Source organism: Rattus rattus, chromosome 3 (assembly GCF_011064425.1).
Source record: "Rattus rattus isolate New Zealand chromosome 3, Rrattus_CSIRO_v1, whole genome shotgun sequence".
NCBI lineage: Eukaryota > Metazoa > Chordata > Mammalia > Rodentia > Muridae > Rattus > Rattus rattus.
In genome coordinates, this window is record NC_046156.1 from 19,227,527 (window position 1) to 19,245,035 (window position 17,509).

Sequence of the window (17,509 nt, forward strand, 5' to 3'; positions counted from 1 at the left end):
TTGAAAAGAACTGGGTCAGAAAGCTCCAGGCAGCAGAGGCAGGACACAAATCCCCTCAGAGGCTAATGGCTTTGAAAGAAAAAGTAGGAGCCTCTCATCTGAGATCCAATGACAGGGAGACATTCCATATCAGGGTAAGAGAAGTTCAGGGACTGGAGACATGGCCAGACATTCAGAACCATGGTTAAATGAATGGGATGCCAGTGAAGATTTTAAATAAGGAATTTTCACGAAACAAATATGTGCCTTTAAAGGGTCTTACTACTTCTTGGAGACAGATTTTTAGATCATATGAATGGAAATGGGAGAAAGGAAAAAAATTAAAGAAAGAAAATAGGTGCTTAACTTAATGTAAAAATAGAATGGAACAAGACAAATTGAAAAATACAGAACATATATAATTTTTCCAACTTTGCAATTAAAATATGACTTTCCAAATGAAAAAAATGTGCAAATTACTTATCCTGTCATGAGAAAGTGAAGTCTTCCATGTCCATATTGAGCAGGATGTCCACATTCCTTGTCCACATCACACTAGCAGGAGCACCCGGTAGATAGATGACAGAAACCCAGTGGTCAATAGAATGTTTCTACACCAAATCTCATTTGTGCTTCAGCAATGAGAAAAGCCCTAATGAGACTCACAATCGCAATGCAAAGGGCCTTTTATTTTCACGATTGTCTTTCTGAAAATAAAACTTTTTTTTTATTTTTGATCACTTTCTTGTGTTAAAATTCCAATGACTGTCCGTATGCCTATAGTCTGTACTTACCTCCATCAGTGTGAATTGGAAAAGACATCTCCAGAGAAGAAAAAGAGTCTTGCAATTCCTGATGATTGTCAGACTAGGCACAATCCTGACTACTTTACATGGATAAAGAGAAATAAGGCTAAATATTGCTTATCTGGAAGTCAAGTTCTTAGTAAAAAGTAGTAACAGACTAGTAATCCGTCAATGTGTTTGACAATTTATAGTCCTTCTATTGTAGGAAATTTAGCTTTTAAACACAATTCAGGGCTGATTTGTTGACTTGTGTGGTGGTGTCACATATAGTAATTCAGCTTTGGGAGTTTGTTTTTTTAATTTTATTTCTCAATTAGACTTTATTGCATTACGTTCTCTGTCCATTTGCTTTTATTTCTTCATGGTCTAACTTCAGTTTTAGAAGTTTACAGGATTGAAGACAAGTTCGCCTCCACAATATGGTCTGTGTACATTCAGCTCTCAAAAGCAATGAGCCAGACATATGTGCAATTAAGGGAGGAAAACAAATTCCCTTTCTTGGCAAATCCCTTCCTTCTGCAGAAGTTACGACAACTGAGCAAAATGTCACTGTAGTTTCCATTTGAATTTCTTAATTCGTTGCCCGTTTTATTTTTACAACTGCCTAAAATACCTTTAGCTTCACAGTCATACTGAACGATATAAGGAATATTGAATAATGCCATCAAAGAAGAAGTAGATAAAGTTGGTTGGTTGGGTGGTTGGTTGGTTGGTTGGTTGGTTGGTTGATTGGTTGGTTGGTTGGTGAGCTAAGAAGCAAATGGCAGCAAAGCCAATGTGGTCTTCCATCCTTGGAATGCTTTCCTGGTTATTTGGGGTATTCAAAAGGGGCAGTGAGTTACCTATTGCCAGTGGAGCAAGTGAAAAAGAGGAGAGAGTCTTGTTACTTCAAACCTGTGAACAGGTGGAACCAAACGCTTCTTCCATCGCAAAGGAGAATGCCTTGTGCCCTGGAAGCATAGCTGGGTGCATAGCTGACTCATGTGGACACAACCTGAGAGCTTCTCAGGTAGAATCTTAGGCACTGCAACTGCACACACAACCGCTTCCTCAGCATCTGTATTTTACAGTCTACACTATAGCTGACACAAAACATTCTCTGAGAAATATCTAGAAAGCCTGACAGGGATGCCCCAGCCTTAAATACAGATTAACGGGTACCATGTACAGTATACTGAAGCTTGTAAAACCTATCCATATGTTCTAACATATTTTAAGAATATAAAAGTGGGCAGATAATAATAATAGTAGCAGCGATAATAATAATACTTCAGACTTGTCACCTGTCAACCAGCCTGTGAAACTTGGCAGATTCCCAGGGACTCTCTAATTCACCTATGAGAAGCTTAACTTGGCTGAGTGTGCATTTGATAATTGCCCAATAATTGCTTTTCCCATTTGTTTGATTAATGTACCTATATACAATTCTCTACCAAACCCCAACTCTCTAGGTGTGCATACACTTCAGGATTCTGTTGTGTTGCTTTCCAGGGCAATGTTCTCGCACAGTGGGCCCCAATTTGCTATTAACAATATAACCTTTCTGATAGATGTGAATTTTTCTACATAATGCTTGCCGGAGTCACTTTTTCATCTTGGATGGCATGTGGCAGTTTCCTTGGTTAATTAGGACAAATGTGCCAATTATGTTAATGTTTCTCCCGATACCAATCAGTGAATAATTAGACACAACACATCTGTCTTTCAAAGGGAAGGAGAATAGAAAAGTATAAGGTGCCTGGCTTCTTATATTGACATATATGACAAGACAATATATAATCAATCCCTGGGTCAGCAAGTTTTTTATGTTAAAGGGTGCCAGTAGGCATTGAGGGTCTGAATACCTTCCACAGAGTGAGAAGGGGCTCTACACAGATTTTAAGTTGCCTTTTCTTCCTTCATTGCAACAACAAAATTATATAGCCCTGATGGTAAAAATGTAGTTATATTGTGAGTTTATTTACCTCTAATCTTCAGAGATAAATAAGTTCTTCTATAGTAGTATTTCAAACTATTTAGAATAACTTGGCTTCGTTGATATAAAAGACTGTGCTGAAGAAATCACAAAAATAAGCCTGTGGGATCAGAGTGAAAGGATTGTGAATATACACATGCTATCATGTCAGCCCAGTTTGCTACAATTTCTATTTACACAGTTCTAAGTATCCAATCCTCAAAGTCTTCTGGTTAGTAGAAAATTAATGCTGTTTCCATTTTAACTTTGTTGGCATTCATGATCCATATGCATGGTCCATGGACTGTAGAAAGACATGAAGTTGTATACAAATTATTCAATTTAATAATGTTATAAGCAATGACTCTATGCTTGGGTTGACACTGCAAGTATAAAAAAAAAAGACTTATAAAATCCATACATTGTCATCTTTGGCAAGATCTCTTGATATCAGAATATCCTAACATAAAGCTTGTGGACTTGTTTAAAATTCAAAATTTACATTTACAGTAAATATGGCTTATATATATTCAACATTTATTTAGGAAGATACATATTCCACTCTACATTTATCATCAGGGCTCTCGTTAGATTTAATCTTGAAGTTTGTGTTCATCATCATTATTATTAATCATTCCATTTGTTTACATCTCAAATGATATCCCACTTCCCAGTTACCACTCCACAAAGCCCCATCCCACTTCTGCCTTCTCCTCCCTCCCCTTTGCCTTTATGAGAATGATCCCCTCTCCCACCCTACAGCTCCAGCATCCCCTACACTGGGGCATCAAACCTCCACAGGACCAAGGGCCTCCTCTCACATTGCTGTCAGGCAAGGCCATCCTCTGCTCCCTATGTCTCTGGAACCATGGATCCTGTCCTATACACTCCTTGGTTGGTGGTCTAGTGTCTGTGACCACAGGGTAGTCTAACCAGATGATGTTCTTATGGGGTTGCAATTCCCCCTTGGCTCCTCCAGCCCTTGTGCCAGTTTCCCCATCTCAGTCTCCGAGTTCAATCTGATGGTTGGCTCCAAGCATCCACATCTGCATTGGTCAGTTGCAGGCCAGACCTCCCAAGGAGCAGTCACACCAGGTTCCTGTCAGCACGCACCTCTTGACCACAGCAACAATGTCAGGGTTTGGTATCTGAAGATAGGATGTATCCCCAGGTGTGGCAGTCCCCAGATGGCCCTTTCTTCAGTTTCTGCTCCATTTTTTTGTCCCTGTACTTCCTTTAGACAGGAACATTACTGGGTTAAAAACTTCAAAATGGGTGGATGTTCCCATCCCTAGACAGGGGAAACTATCTGCTGGAAGTGGTCTCTACAGGTTCTATCTCTTTGCACGTTTCAGCTAAAGTCATCCCCATTGGGTCCTGGGAGCCTTTCATTTCCCTCGTGTCTGGGACTGTCCAGTGGCTATCCCCAATTCTACCCCTGCTACATATTTTTATTCGATTTCCTGGCCCTCTATACCTCTCTCCCATCCCCTCAAGTATCTGATACTGCTCCCTTATTTCTTCCCTCTCCTCTCTCTCTCTCCCAGGTCCCCCTCTACCTCAACCCCCCATGATAATGCTGTTCCCTCCTCAATGTGGGACCAAAGCATTCACACCCTGGTCTTTCCTAAGCTCCATATGCCCTGTTGAATTATGGGCATCGTGAGTTTTTAGATTAATATCCACTTATCAGTGAGTATATACCATATGTGTTCTTTTGTGTCTTTATTACCTTGGTCAGGATGATATTTTCTAGTTCCATCTATTTGCCTGCAAATTTCATATTGTTTTTATTTGCTGAGTAGTACTCTAGTAGTACAGAACATATACCACATTTTCTGTATCCATTCTTCTGTTGAGGGACACCTGGGTTGTTTCCAAATTCTGGCTATTATAAATAAGTCTGCTATGAATACAGTGGAGCAGGTATCCTTGTTATATACTGGAACATTTTTTTGGATATATACCCAGTAATAGTATAGCTGGGTCTTCAGGCAGAACTATTTCTAATTTTCTCAGGAACTGCCAGATTGACTTCCAAAGTGGTTTTATCAGCTTGCAGTCCACAACCTCGCCAGCATCTGCTGTCATCTGCGTTTTTAATCTTAGCCATCCTGATTGGTGTGAGGTGGAATCTATTGAGTTTCAAAATAGTATTCCATTGTTTTCTGAGAAACAGTTAGTTAGAAAATAAAATCACAGTGTCCATTTGTAATTTTTCCCTTATCTTGATGCTTTTACTTTAAAAAAAAAAAAGCTCAGAAAAGACATATGATGGTTCTGAAAAAGAGTTATGGTTGCTAACATTGGCACTCAGCATTCCTCTTGCTGGCATAGATTCCTTTGGTTCAAAGGATTGAGAAGAATGGAGAACTAAGGAAGAGGCTAAGATGGTTAGCTTTAAAAAGTGTTGCTCTACCCCCAAATATTTGAGTTTGATTCTTCAGTTGCATAACAGGAGTACAGTTACATTCTTAGCCCGAGTTTTAACATAAAATCTTGAAACTCTATTAGAAAGAATGATTTGGTGGCTATCTTATTTAAACAACTCCCCATTTATATCCTCTGATCTATAACACTAGTAGCTAGAATTTTCGGGTTACTATTAGGTACATAACTATTGTTATATTTGGCTAGAAAAATGAGGGATGAATACAAGTGAGCAAATGAGTTTTCAAAATCGGGATTCAATTTGAGGGTTATTAGATTAGGACATATGTAACTGGGAGCTCTAAATGGATACACTTTTGGGAACCATAGGTTTTTCTGTCTATCTCCATGTCATAGATAAAAATATAAATATATAGGACTTAGAAAGAAAGGCATAGGCAATGATCAAAAGGTGATGGTTGTAAAATGTTGGAGTGGTCTCACAGTAGAACTTATGCAAGGCTGGGCTATTTGAGCAATAGTTTACTGCAAAGCCTTGCTTCCCCTGACAATTCAGCCAGTAGTTCTGACTTTTATAAAATATTAGTCACTCTGAAACTATAAAACTATGCATCTAAGAACTGTAAAGGTTGTTTTTTATTAAATCAAACCTACAAGTAAAGTTGGCACTTTTTACACCTTTTCTAGGAACATACATTGTTGTTCATATGGGGTCAAAGCCCCTTCAAGCTCTTTCAGTCCTTTCTCTGATTCCTTCAACAGGGGGGCGGGGGGGCGGGGTTCCCATTCTCAGTTCAGTGGTTTAATGATGGCATTCGCCTATGTATTTGCTGTATTCTGGCTGTGTCTCTCAGGAGAGATCTACATCTGGTTCCCATCAGCCTGCACTTCTTTGCTTCGTCCATCTTATCTAGTTTGGTGGCTGTATATGTATGGGCCACATGTGGGGCAGGCTCTGTGAAACACTCCTCCATTGTTGGTGGGATTGCAGACTGGTACAACCATTCTGGAAATCAGTCTGGAGGTTCCTCAGAAAATTGGACATTGAACTGCCTGAGGACCCATCTATACCTCTCTTGGGCATATACCCAAAAGATGCCCCAACATATAACAAAGACACAAGACACATTGTCCAGTATGTTCATAGCAGCCTCATTTATAATAGCCAGAAGCTGGAAAGAACTCAGATGCCCTTCAACAGAGGAATGGATACAGAAAATGTGGTACATCTACACAACAGAATATTACTCAGTTATCAAAAAACAATGACTTTATGAAATTCATAGGCAAATGGATGGAACTGGAAAATATCATCCTGAGTGAGGTAACCCAATCACAGAAAAACACACATGGTATGCACTCATTGATAAGTGGATATTAGCCCAAATGCTTGAATTACCCTAGATCAACAGAACACATAAAACTCAAGAAGGATGACCAAAATGTGAATGCCTTACTTCTTCTTTAAAAGGGGAACAAGAATATCCTTTGGAGGAATTAAGAAGGCAAAGTTTAGAACAGAGGCAAAAGGGGGGAATTATTAAACATGTGTGATCATCCTATAGCAAGACCTGGGGACCTACCATTGTGTACAAAGGTTGGAAATATAATGTCTCTTCTGCACACATTCTGTAAGAAGCTATGGATGTGAACAGTGGACACAGCCTTTACCGGGAGAGTTTCCTAATTGAGGGTTTATAAGTCCCACTTATTTATTTTGTTTGGAGCATGCATATGATACAGTCTGTGGGTAGACATCTGAGGACAACTTTCAATCCACAATCCTCTTTTCCAAACTTATGTTTCCTGGGGATCAAACTCAGGTCACTGAATGTGAATGGATGCACCCTTATCTATTGAACCATCTCACTGGCCTCTAGCATGAGTTTTTAGAAGCTGGTATTCATGATGATGGTAAAGCAAATGTATTCTTCCCAAGTATTTACTTTCCTAACAAGTATCAGGAATTTAAAGATGTATAATTTTTAACAGAGACATTGAGCACTCCAGTTCATGTTTAAAACATCCAATTTTGGCAGTAGCCTCTGAGGTAAGATTAGCGCCAGAGAAAAACCCATTGTGATTATTAACTAGTCCTGATTCCATATACCTCCACTCACTTATCTCATTAAATCCTCCTGCAGCCCCTTCTGGGCAGTCCTTTACCTTGTATAGTCAAAGACTACAGTCAATTCTGTTTGACTCTTACATTCTTTGTTCCCCCTAGTAACAAAATAGTTTCATAGGCAGAACATTTTTGAAATTTGGTTCATTAAAGTGGTAAATTGTGTACAGCCTTATTGATTTCCATATACAAACCAAACACCTAGAAAAAAATCATCTCTTGAAAAAATTTATTTTTAAAGGGTTAAATTTTCTCACCAGCCTTATAAAAGTATAGTGAGGACATTTTATGACATTGTATTTAGTTCCCAACTGCACACATTGTTAAATAAGAAAAATCTTAGGATGTAGAAGAGGAATTAATTAACCTCTACTTGATAGTCCTCTTCCAGACTCTGTTATTTTTAAGATAAACAGTAAGATATCAAGTTGAAAGAGAGATCAATATGAAAAGAGATTATGATTGATCCTGCACTTGTTATGCTTTTCATATCTGTTGAACATCTAGATGGAATTATCTAGAAAATAATTGGAAAGATGGACAGAACTTAACAAAAATTGAGACTAATGTTGATGGTTTGAGAGTTATCAGTCATAAGTGAAGACTATGTCCATCCAATGCACAAGAGCCTTTAGTCCCAGGCAAAGCTGCTGTGGGCCTCTCTATGGAGCTTTGAAAATCTAGGTGCCTGGGTCCCTCCTGTAAGGAATAAAATCAGAGTCTCCAGTGGGATCTAGGCATGAAAGATGAGGTGAACGATCCCTGGATAATTTAGGGCATGGAGTCAAAAACCACGGATGTAAAGCGAGAGGTGATATAATGGGGACAGCGAGAAGCTTGCAGGAGAGCATGCAAACGTCAGACATAGGGTTTCTGGAGTACACCCAGAGCAGATACTTGCCATAGCAAGGGCAATAACAGAAGCTATCTTTGCATTTGAAAATTAGGGCCATTGATTGCCTATGGTAGTGAAATCTGAGCCGAATAACGGACTTTAATCCAGAAAGTGGATTAAATGCCACGTTAAGACTGAATGAGCCAGTGAATAAATGGGGAGCTACAGGATTGTAACTTTTAAGAGATAAAAAGGCTGAAGTATGACTGTTGAAAAAGAAGGACACATATCATGTGTTCAGGGAAAGCGGGGAGCTACAAAAATATTGAATACTTTGTGGATGACCCAGAGGCTCGGAAGTCTAAGCAGTAAAATAATATGAATCACCAGTGCCTGCAGTTCTGAAGGTAAATGCTTAGAGACCTGGAGTTGCAGATGGCTTTGGTGTGGTACATAAACCTTCAGGTTATGTCTTCTGGATAAATGTTCTCTCTCGCCTATCTACCAATGCTCTCAGCTAGAATTATATGAAAGTAATTTTGTTTGCTGTTCTTTGATTGAATGTTGAAACAGGATCCACCAAGTGAGATATTTTTCTTTACAGAACTATATCGTGTTCTCACTCAGCGTACTTGTTGCGGAGCAAGAACATCACAACCTATAGGGTGTCCAGGTTTAACACTGTGAATGTCAGCTCCTGCATGTGTACAAAGACACGGTGTCTATAGGGCAGATCATAATGGGATGCTGCTTGGTTTCATAGAAAGGGTGTAGCCATTAAAAATATTTTTAGATATCTTTTCATTTCTCAGTGACTAGAAGGAAATTTTATCTCTGCAGGCCTAGTTAAAGTAACAGAGATCATGAAATGCATGCCATATATTGAAGATAAAGGAAGGAGAGTGATGTTACAAAGAATAGTATTGAGGAATGACTGAATATATATGTGTGTGTGTGTGTGTGTGTGTGTGTGTGTGTGTGTGTAATAATGTATATATATATACATATATATATGAATATGTATTTTATGATGTTTCTTACCAAAATATCATATTGCTACCAAAATAGAGATGAATATCAGATTTAACATAGTTAAAATGTCTTCTATTAAAAATACATTCTACATGTGCTTTTAGAAAGTGATGCAATTATGATGTCTTCTAACAAGATTAATTAGGAAGCATTTGTATGTTATTTAAATATTTTATAACAGTATCTGCCAAATGGCTATTGGTCTATCCAATGTTTCCTTACATAGTGCTCAATTGTCATTTAAAAGTGAATGGAGGATAAATCTCAGTTGAAGAACTCAGACTTTAACATATTTCAAGCTATTTAGACTAATATGATTTTTTTCATTTCCTGAGTTCTCATTTTGTGTCACCCTCACATCCTTTAGTATATTCCTAGCTACATATTAATAAATTTAAACTACTCGTTGTGTGTTAGAGATAGGCCATTCAATCTCCAAATCCTTATGAAATGTAGTCTAGAATTATTCTCAGTTTATAAATAAGCACAGCAAGCTTTAAAGATGAGAAACCAACCCAAAGTAGACACAAATAACACAAAATGACCAAGTTCAGCTTTGAACTCAGCAGTCTACTCAGCTTTTCCTTTGAGAGTTTAAAAACTGCCACTTTCGGGAAGACTCTCAGATATGCATTTGCAGTGACTCAAATCAAACATTATAGCAGAAAATGTGAAGCATTTTAGTATTGCTACCTAACTATTCTTTTTCCCATTAATGAAACGCCATACTTTTTAAACCCTTAGCAAAATAACATCAAATATGTCCCCCAAAGATGGCAAAGGTTACAGTTCCTGAACCCAAGAGTAGAAACTGAAGGGTGCTGGGCATCACGGCAGTCATGTGAAGTCATGGTTTATGGCAGGAACCTTTTATTGCTTTCTGAACGTCAACCTATTTTTTCTGTCTTCTCGGGTGTTTTATACACAGTTAAAGATTACTACTAACTCAGAAAGTGCTCCACATTGTATAAATCAGTTTGCCAAGTGGGAAAGTTGGAGGATAAAAAGAGAAAAATGCTGCAATAACAAAAATATGAAGAGAATTAGAGGCCAGAGCAGATACTGACACTTGACTCACCAAGAGTGCATTGTGAGCAAATTTTATTGGAACGATTAAATTAATTACTATTCAATATGATAAAAAGCCAACCCAAGAAGAGAAGCTGTATATATATTTTATAATTAAATATATATATGTATATATATATATATATATATATAATATATCCAAGGAATTACTTCAAAATGGAAGAATCGTTTTCTTTGGCACTGCTAATCCTAGAGCTAGCACATGAAACATATTTTTTAAAATTAGATGTTACAGCGCTTGCATATTGATTTCACTCGATGACTCAGATAGTCTTTTACATGATAAATAGAATTACTCTCATATATTTTTCTCTTTTTTACATTTAAGTTTTTATGATTGCTTTAACATTTTATCTAAGCCAAAAATAATAACTAAATATTATTTCGGCCCACTTGCACTGTAAATATCCTCTTAAATCATTATGTCCCATTTTTAATGTTAAGATAAAGCTGACCCAAAGAAAAGTCATCAGGATTTAAGGGTTTCAAAACTTACCATTTATAGAAAAAAGCAAGGGAATTTTGAGTAATTAAACATTTGCCAGCATCACACTTTCCTGCATGGATCCCTCATGAGATTGGGTCAACCGCAACTCATTGTTTTGGCCCTCAGATTGTTTTTGCCTTTAGTAACCCTGTTCTGCACACAGATTCCCAAGCCAGAAGAAACCTGAAGAATCCTTTTGTATTCTTCATTTTAGCCTGCACTGAACCATGTGCGCTTCCTTAAGTGTCCCTGTTACTCTAATGCCCTTTGACTTTCAGTGGTCAGAATTTCATCACCAAAAGCAGGTGCAGATATCCACCCCACCAAGGTCCCTCCTCCATGTTTCAGTCTCAGGTTCCCTTTATCTTAACACATGTCCTACTGCAATTGTGCATTTGCCCCATCTCCTTCTGTAGAAAGCTCGATAGGCAGGATCTTGCCTGTCTATTCTTTAGCACTTAACACAATGCCTACACATAGTCTGTACTTGGTATTTATGCAAGAGATTAAACCACAGGTCAAGATTATTTACCTTTGAGACAGAGTTTTGTATAACCCAGAGGAGCCTAGAGCTTACCATACAGCCTAAGATGACTTTGGGCATTTTCTCCATTATGTGAGGGTTATGTATCACCACACTAGGTTACTTTGGCTAAAGATCAAAGCAAGGCCTTAAAGAATGCTAGTCACACAATCAACCCACTCAGACACAGAACCCAGCCTTCTTCTGCATTTGTTTGCTTATTGGTGGTGGTGGTGGTGGTGGTGGTGGTGGAGTCTTCAATTTTATCTTGGCAGAGAGAGAATCCTGGTTCTCATTCATGTAGACTAGACAAGCACGCTACCATTAAGCCACTAACCCAACTCCTTAGGAAACTATTTTACAAACAGATTCTATAACCTCTAAATTCAATGTTTGTGGAAGCTACTCAGCCACAGAATTTTTGTTTGTTTATAAATCTCAAGAAGGTCATAGCGATTTTGTATATACTGTGTAGTCATGCTATCGTTGAAATACTCACTGACTATAGGACAGATAAACCTCAGAGGACAACAGGAAACTGGGAGTCTCCCAGAGTGACTGGATCTCATCTTCTACTTCATGCTTCTCTACTAAAGCCACATAGTGGTTAAGCAGCCATCCTCAAAGGCACTGGGGCGTTAAACTCTTGATCCCCAGCAAAACAATATCTATGGCTAAATCTATTTAATTAAAATCACCTCTAGGGGCTTCAAAGAGAAGCCTTCTTCTAAGAACCTAAAAATGCATAACAGGACAGTGTGTGTCCTGTCTTCATTCATATATAAGAACATCCTAGCTAAACATTAATTGTAGACCAGTCCCAGAACTTAAGAGAAAGCAGTGATAAAAAGGGGCTGGGCAGAGAAACTTGCCGTGGTGGCCCATTCCTGGAATTATAGTACTTAAAATACGCATGCAAGAGGATTATTTTTGGGGCTGGAGAGATGGCTCGGTGGTTAAGAGCACTGACTGTTTTTCCAGAGGTCCTGAGTTCAAATCCCAGCAACCCCATGGTGGCTCACAACCATCTATCATGGGATCAGATGCCCTCTTCTGGTGTGTCTGAAGACAGCTTCAGTGTATAAAATAAATAAATAAATAAATAAATAAATAAATAAATAAATAAATAAATCCATTTTTAAAAAGAGGATTATTTATTCAAGACCAGCTTGAGCTACATAAGAACCAAACGAATAGATCAAAAACCCACGCAGCTTCCATTCTAGTGGATAAAAATTAGTAAAATTTTCATTAAATGAGATAAAGAAAATAGAAGAATGAAATTCATAAGAATAAATGGGGCTACAGGAATAAATGGGAGCCAGAGGTGAAAGGAGGAGTGGGAACAGATATACTAAAAGGAGTGAAGCAGCGGTGGGGGACAACACAGCATGACAGCAGCTCAGGTAAAGGTGGGTGCATGCAGACCTAGAGGCCCTAGCAGATTCAGTACCTCCCCATCAAGAGAGCACTCATTTGCATGTTGACCTTGGCAACAGGGCCTGCATAAAAGAGATAATATCATGGGATGAATGAAAATCAAGCTCTGAAAGGCTGGGGTCCTCTGGCACCATGAAGTTCCGCAGTACTACACTGGAAGGACTCAGGGTTGATAATGTTTACTAAGGAGTCATTGGAGGTCATGCTATATGGTGTAGCATGCTGTGGGAGATTCAGGGTATTTCCCAAAATATTAAGGTGTGAGAGGAAATACAGAAGGGAAGATGCAAGATTCTTTTTGCAATCCAGGAGAGAAATGGTAACTTGGACTTGAAGGGAGTCAGTAGTCGGAGGTGAGGAGGAGTCAGAATCTTGTTGTGCTGCCTAACAGTAAATGGTCAGAGAAAAACACAACAGTAACCAAGAGAGTTTCTTTAACTAGCTTCAGGCTAAACATGGCCTTGGCTGCGCTAATTAAGAGAACAGGAAGTACAGGTTGGAAAAGTCTGGTTGGAAGGATGCTATCAGGCAACTGAATGCATTACAAGACAGCAGGTGTGAGCTTAGAGTTCAGGGTAGAGTCTGGATTGGAAAATAAATGGGAAGCATATACAGCACAGGCAGTGAGCCCAACGACAAGTGAATCTGAGTAGAAAAGATTCAAAGCAAAGACGAGATCAAGTCCATGACAGTACAAATTAGATCAAGGAAACTGAGGAGGATGGGTGAGCCTGGACAGATCTGGAATTGCTGAGTCCAGAGAAGGGAAGTAAGGAGAGAGGGACTAAGGGAGTTACATGTTGCTGCTAGGCATGTTTGAGGGGTCTTAAGCTCTAGTCTGAGAGTGTCAAAGTTCCTTACAACTGAGGACGCTCTCAGTGAAAGTAGATAGGCAGAGGACTACGGTGGGTTCAGGAGAAATCAAGCCAGGGAGTGATAGGAAGCTCGATGAAGTCTGTGAGATTTCTCAGAAGACCACAGAGAAAGGTGAGCTGAGTAGAGATAGGGCTAAGTATGGAAGGCTTTTGGTTTAAGTTCTGAAAAGTAACAGTATGTATGTCCGTTTATAGAATTTATTCCAGAGAGAAGAACGATTGAATGGCTTAAGAAAAAGAATTTCTAGGATTTGCCCACAAATAAGGGAGTGAGAAAGGGATAGAAAGCACCAACAAGCATTGCCTTAGAGGATCTCAGAGAGCTTCCTCCAGTAGTGAACCATAGGAGTTGATAGGTAGACTGGGAACTTAGAGGTTCTCTCCTGCTTGTCTATTGTCCGGGTGATGTTAGATAATGGAAGGCCAGACAAGGGAGCAATGTTTACGAATAAAGGGCAAAGCGAGAAGCATCTGTCTAGGACAGCAGGTGGAACTACACGGTGACCTAGAAAATCTAAAGGTCTACATTCTGCCTCCACACATGTGTCAGGAGCCCATTCAGAATAGCTCTGGAAATAGATGTTCTTTCAAGACATAGAGCTGTACAGTAGGGACCTAAGAGTGAAGAGAAAAGAGGAAGCATTGGGGCATTAAAGGAGACACTAGAGTTACATTTTAAAACTGGGAAGCAAAACAGATGGGGAGTTTTGGTGAAGGGTTCTAGAGGAAAGAGGCATGGATGACAGAAAAATTAGTAAAAGGACTGGGTATTGGACATTGCAGGTGACGTGTGGTGGCAATGACAAAAGTTATACTAATCACTCTAAAAATGCCATCATACACATAGGTGCCTGGAGCTCACGTTTGCGTGTCTGCTTGAGTTGACGGGTAGAAGGTAAGGTTGGACATTTTATCATGCTCCTGTGTTGTGCTAGCTCTATCAAGAGATCTCATTTTGAAAGTCAATAATCTAACAGTAACTTATAACCCCTGGGAGATATTTGAAAACACTAAAGACCTCTTTAGGCTGAGAATCCTTATTTTTCTGGGGAAGATTTACTTTCAGGGTCAAATTTAGGACTGATATATGAGAAACCCTCCCCAAGTTATCCTACTGTGAATCCAAAGCTGAAAACCTCTACTAAGAATGTGTGACCCAGGAGAACAAGATTGTTGCAGGTAGGTCTAGGACTGCAGGGCCAAGAAACAAGATCTCACCTCTGTGGTTATAAATATAGATGATTAGAAAGTGTACTAAAATGACAATAGCCCAGGTGCCTCTAGGTTACTACAAAAAGTAATGTAGGTATCATATATGGGTAAAAGCAAGAGTGATGGGAGAGAACGATCTGGGGGAAAAAAGTGTAAAATAAATCCGCTTACCTAAACCTAGATTCAGGGTTTGTTCCCAGTTAGAAAACCAAGTACAGTCCACTCACATAGACTTCAGGAGAAACACTGATATCAAAAGACATAAAGCTTAGATGGGGAATAGAAAATGTAAACGTTGTAATAGGACATCATTCTGGAGGGTTCCACTGCCTGGTTGTAAAACAGAAGAAACCTATTTATACTCAAGGGTCTGATCTTCAAGCAGGGCAACAACAGAGAAAGGGTACAGGACTTCAGAGCAGTGTGAGACTTTGCCAGGCTTCTCTCTACTTTTCTGTGGCATTGTCCAGCACTGTAACACACCATTTCTTACAGGCAGTTACATAGGTCAACACAGGAACTGCACAGTATAGAGATTCTGTGATCATAGCAGTCATTAGGCGAGAAAATGAGTGCACTTTCTCAAGTACCTACAACATTCACTTCAAGATCAGCTTCTCACATTTGAGATGCTCCATCACTCACGGATATACAGAAAGAAAAATCTGTCCATGTGTAAGAAAACAAAACTACCATGCACCAAACAATCAGGCTAGGCTCTCAAAAGTTTCTGTCCACTGTGTAAGTGGAATTCTTTCTTCTGTGTAATAAACTCTTCAAAGAAATTAGAGGCTTATAATATGCCTTGGGGTCTCTTTATACCTATTGGAATTAGGATAATATCACTGTTTGTTTAACAGAGTATCAATCTACGTAAAGAAAACTAAGGCAAGTCATGAGCTTAAGGGTTGGGTATAAGTCATTAAGGAAACACTGTGAAATAAAATAAGCACTAAGAATTTAAGCTAAAAGGAATAGGCAAGCATGGAAACTGGAAATTCAAATATAATCTCAGGAGAAAGACTCCATATGATCCCAGGGTGGGGGTACCTCAGAGAACTGCACCCAGAACTCAGTATTTATGAGCCTATGTATATCCAGAATGGTGACAGACAGGGAAGTTGTAGGGGGTAATGTAAACTCTTAGACACAGCCAAGTGAAAGTGAATCCATATGTCTGAGGGATGTCATTCAAAGACAGATGGTAAAATGGACTCTCGAGACAAGACTTGTTGAGAATACAAAATCAGTAATCCCACGGTCAGTTAATCAAGAAAGCTTTAAGATGGGGCAGTGTTTTAGTCAGAGTTTCTATTGCTGCGAAGAGACCCCAGGACCATGGCAACTCTTATGAAGGAAAACATTTAATTTTGGCTCAGTTCAGAGGAAACGTTTAGTCCGTTATCACCATGGCAGGAAGCACAGTGGCTTTCGTGCAGAAAGGGTGTTAGAGAAGTTGCCCAGTTCACCATCTGTATCCTTGTGTCACAGGAGAAACAGTGAGCGCCCGAGAATGACCTTGAGACTCTGAGACCACAAAGCCCACCCCCAGCAACATACTTCCTCCAATAAGACCACTCCTACTCCCACAAGGCCTCCCTTTAATGACACCCCTCTCAGCATTATGAGGCCATTTTTATTTAAGCCACCACAGACAGATAACCAAGGCCAAAACTTAGACCAAGAAATAATAAAGTCAGTTGTCAGATCAGTATTGTCATGTAGCTATCTGATAGTCCACGGCTTTAGGAACTTGCATACATACACATGTCAATCAACATACCATAGCTAGTCACTAGCACATTACATGTGCTCTGAATTTGACAGCAAAACTCATATTTAAAAATCCAGTTTGAAAGAGATTGCCTTCTATCTCTCCCTACAATTAGTGCAAATATCAAGTATATTAAACTGCTTCCAAATTTGCATGATTATAGATAATGGTTAGCATCTGTACCCTCATCCACTTCTGGTTCTCAGGAGTATGGTTGTTTTGTTTCTGTTTTTCCCTCTTGATGCTGGCTTCTCTTCTACGGATTAGAAAAGTGTAGCTGACAGTCTCTTGCATTATAGAAGTATCTTAGAACTGTGTTGTGTCAAGTTCACTGACAGATTTAGAGATTAATTTCTAGACTTCTCACGGCGCTGAAGAAGCTCTCTAAGATCTCGAAAATGGCAACAATATTGACTCCCTCTTACTAAAGGTTACCTGTGTCCACATTCCACTGTAATGCAAGAGGAAAGTTTAACTGCGGTAAATATCAACGTTGTTTTCCCTTTATGGGAAAACTGCTTCACAGGGAAACAAATCTTGCCAACATAAAAAATAGTTTGGCCCCCACAAGGACAACGTGCACAAGAACATGTCTCTTCTTTTATTCAGCGAGGACAGGAAGCTGTTGTTAAACCAATAGTATTAGCATAGCAAAACAATGCTCTGATAGTGTTGAATACTCATGTCTTAGGTCAGATTTTCCAAAACCAAACTATGTGCCAAAGATCTGAATACTAGAAGTATTCAAAACAGGGATTTGAGCGTGACCTATGAGCTATTTGGGTTGTGTTGGAGTTGGTAGGGAAACTTTCCCCCACCAAATACTTTGGCTTACACGCATCTCCAAAAATCGGTGTTTGGCTACATTTTAAGGTCTGTGCATTTTCAGGCAAATGCAATCCATATGTTGCAGAGAAGCCACAGGTAAATCATCTGAATGTTGCCTTATTAGAGCTCCATGATGTCTGAAATGCCTTTTCAGCTTCT

At 39.2% G+C, this 17,509-nt stretch overlaps 1 protein-coding gene across 2 annotated transcripts in view; it reads left to right on the top strand.

Moving 5' to 3' along the window:
* Window positions 1-17,509, top strand: part of Unc5c (unc-5 netrin receptor C) — a 352,164-nt gene that overhangs the window by 258,825 nt on the left and 75,830 nt on the right. The window lies entirely within an intron of this gene.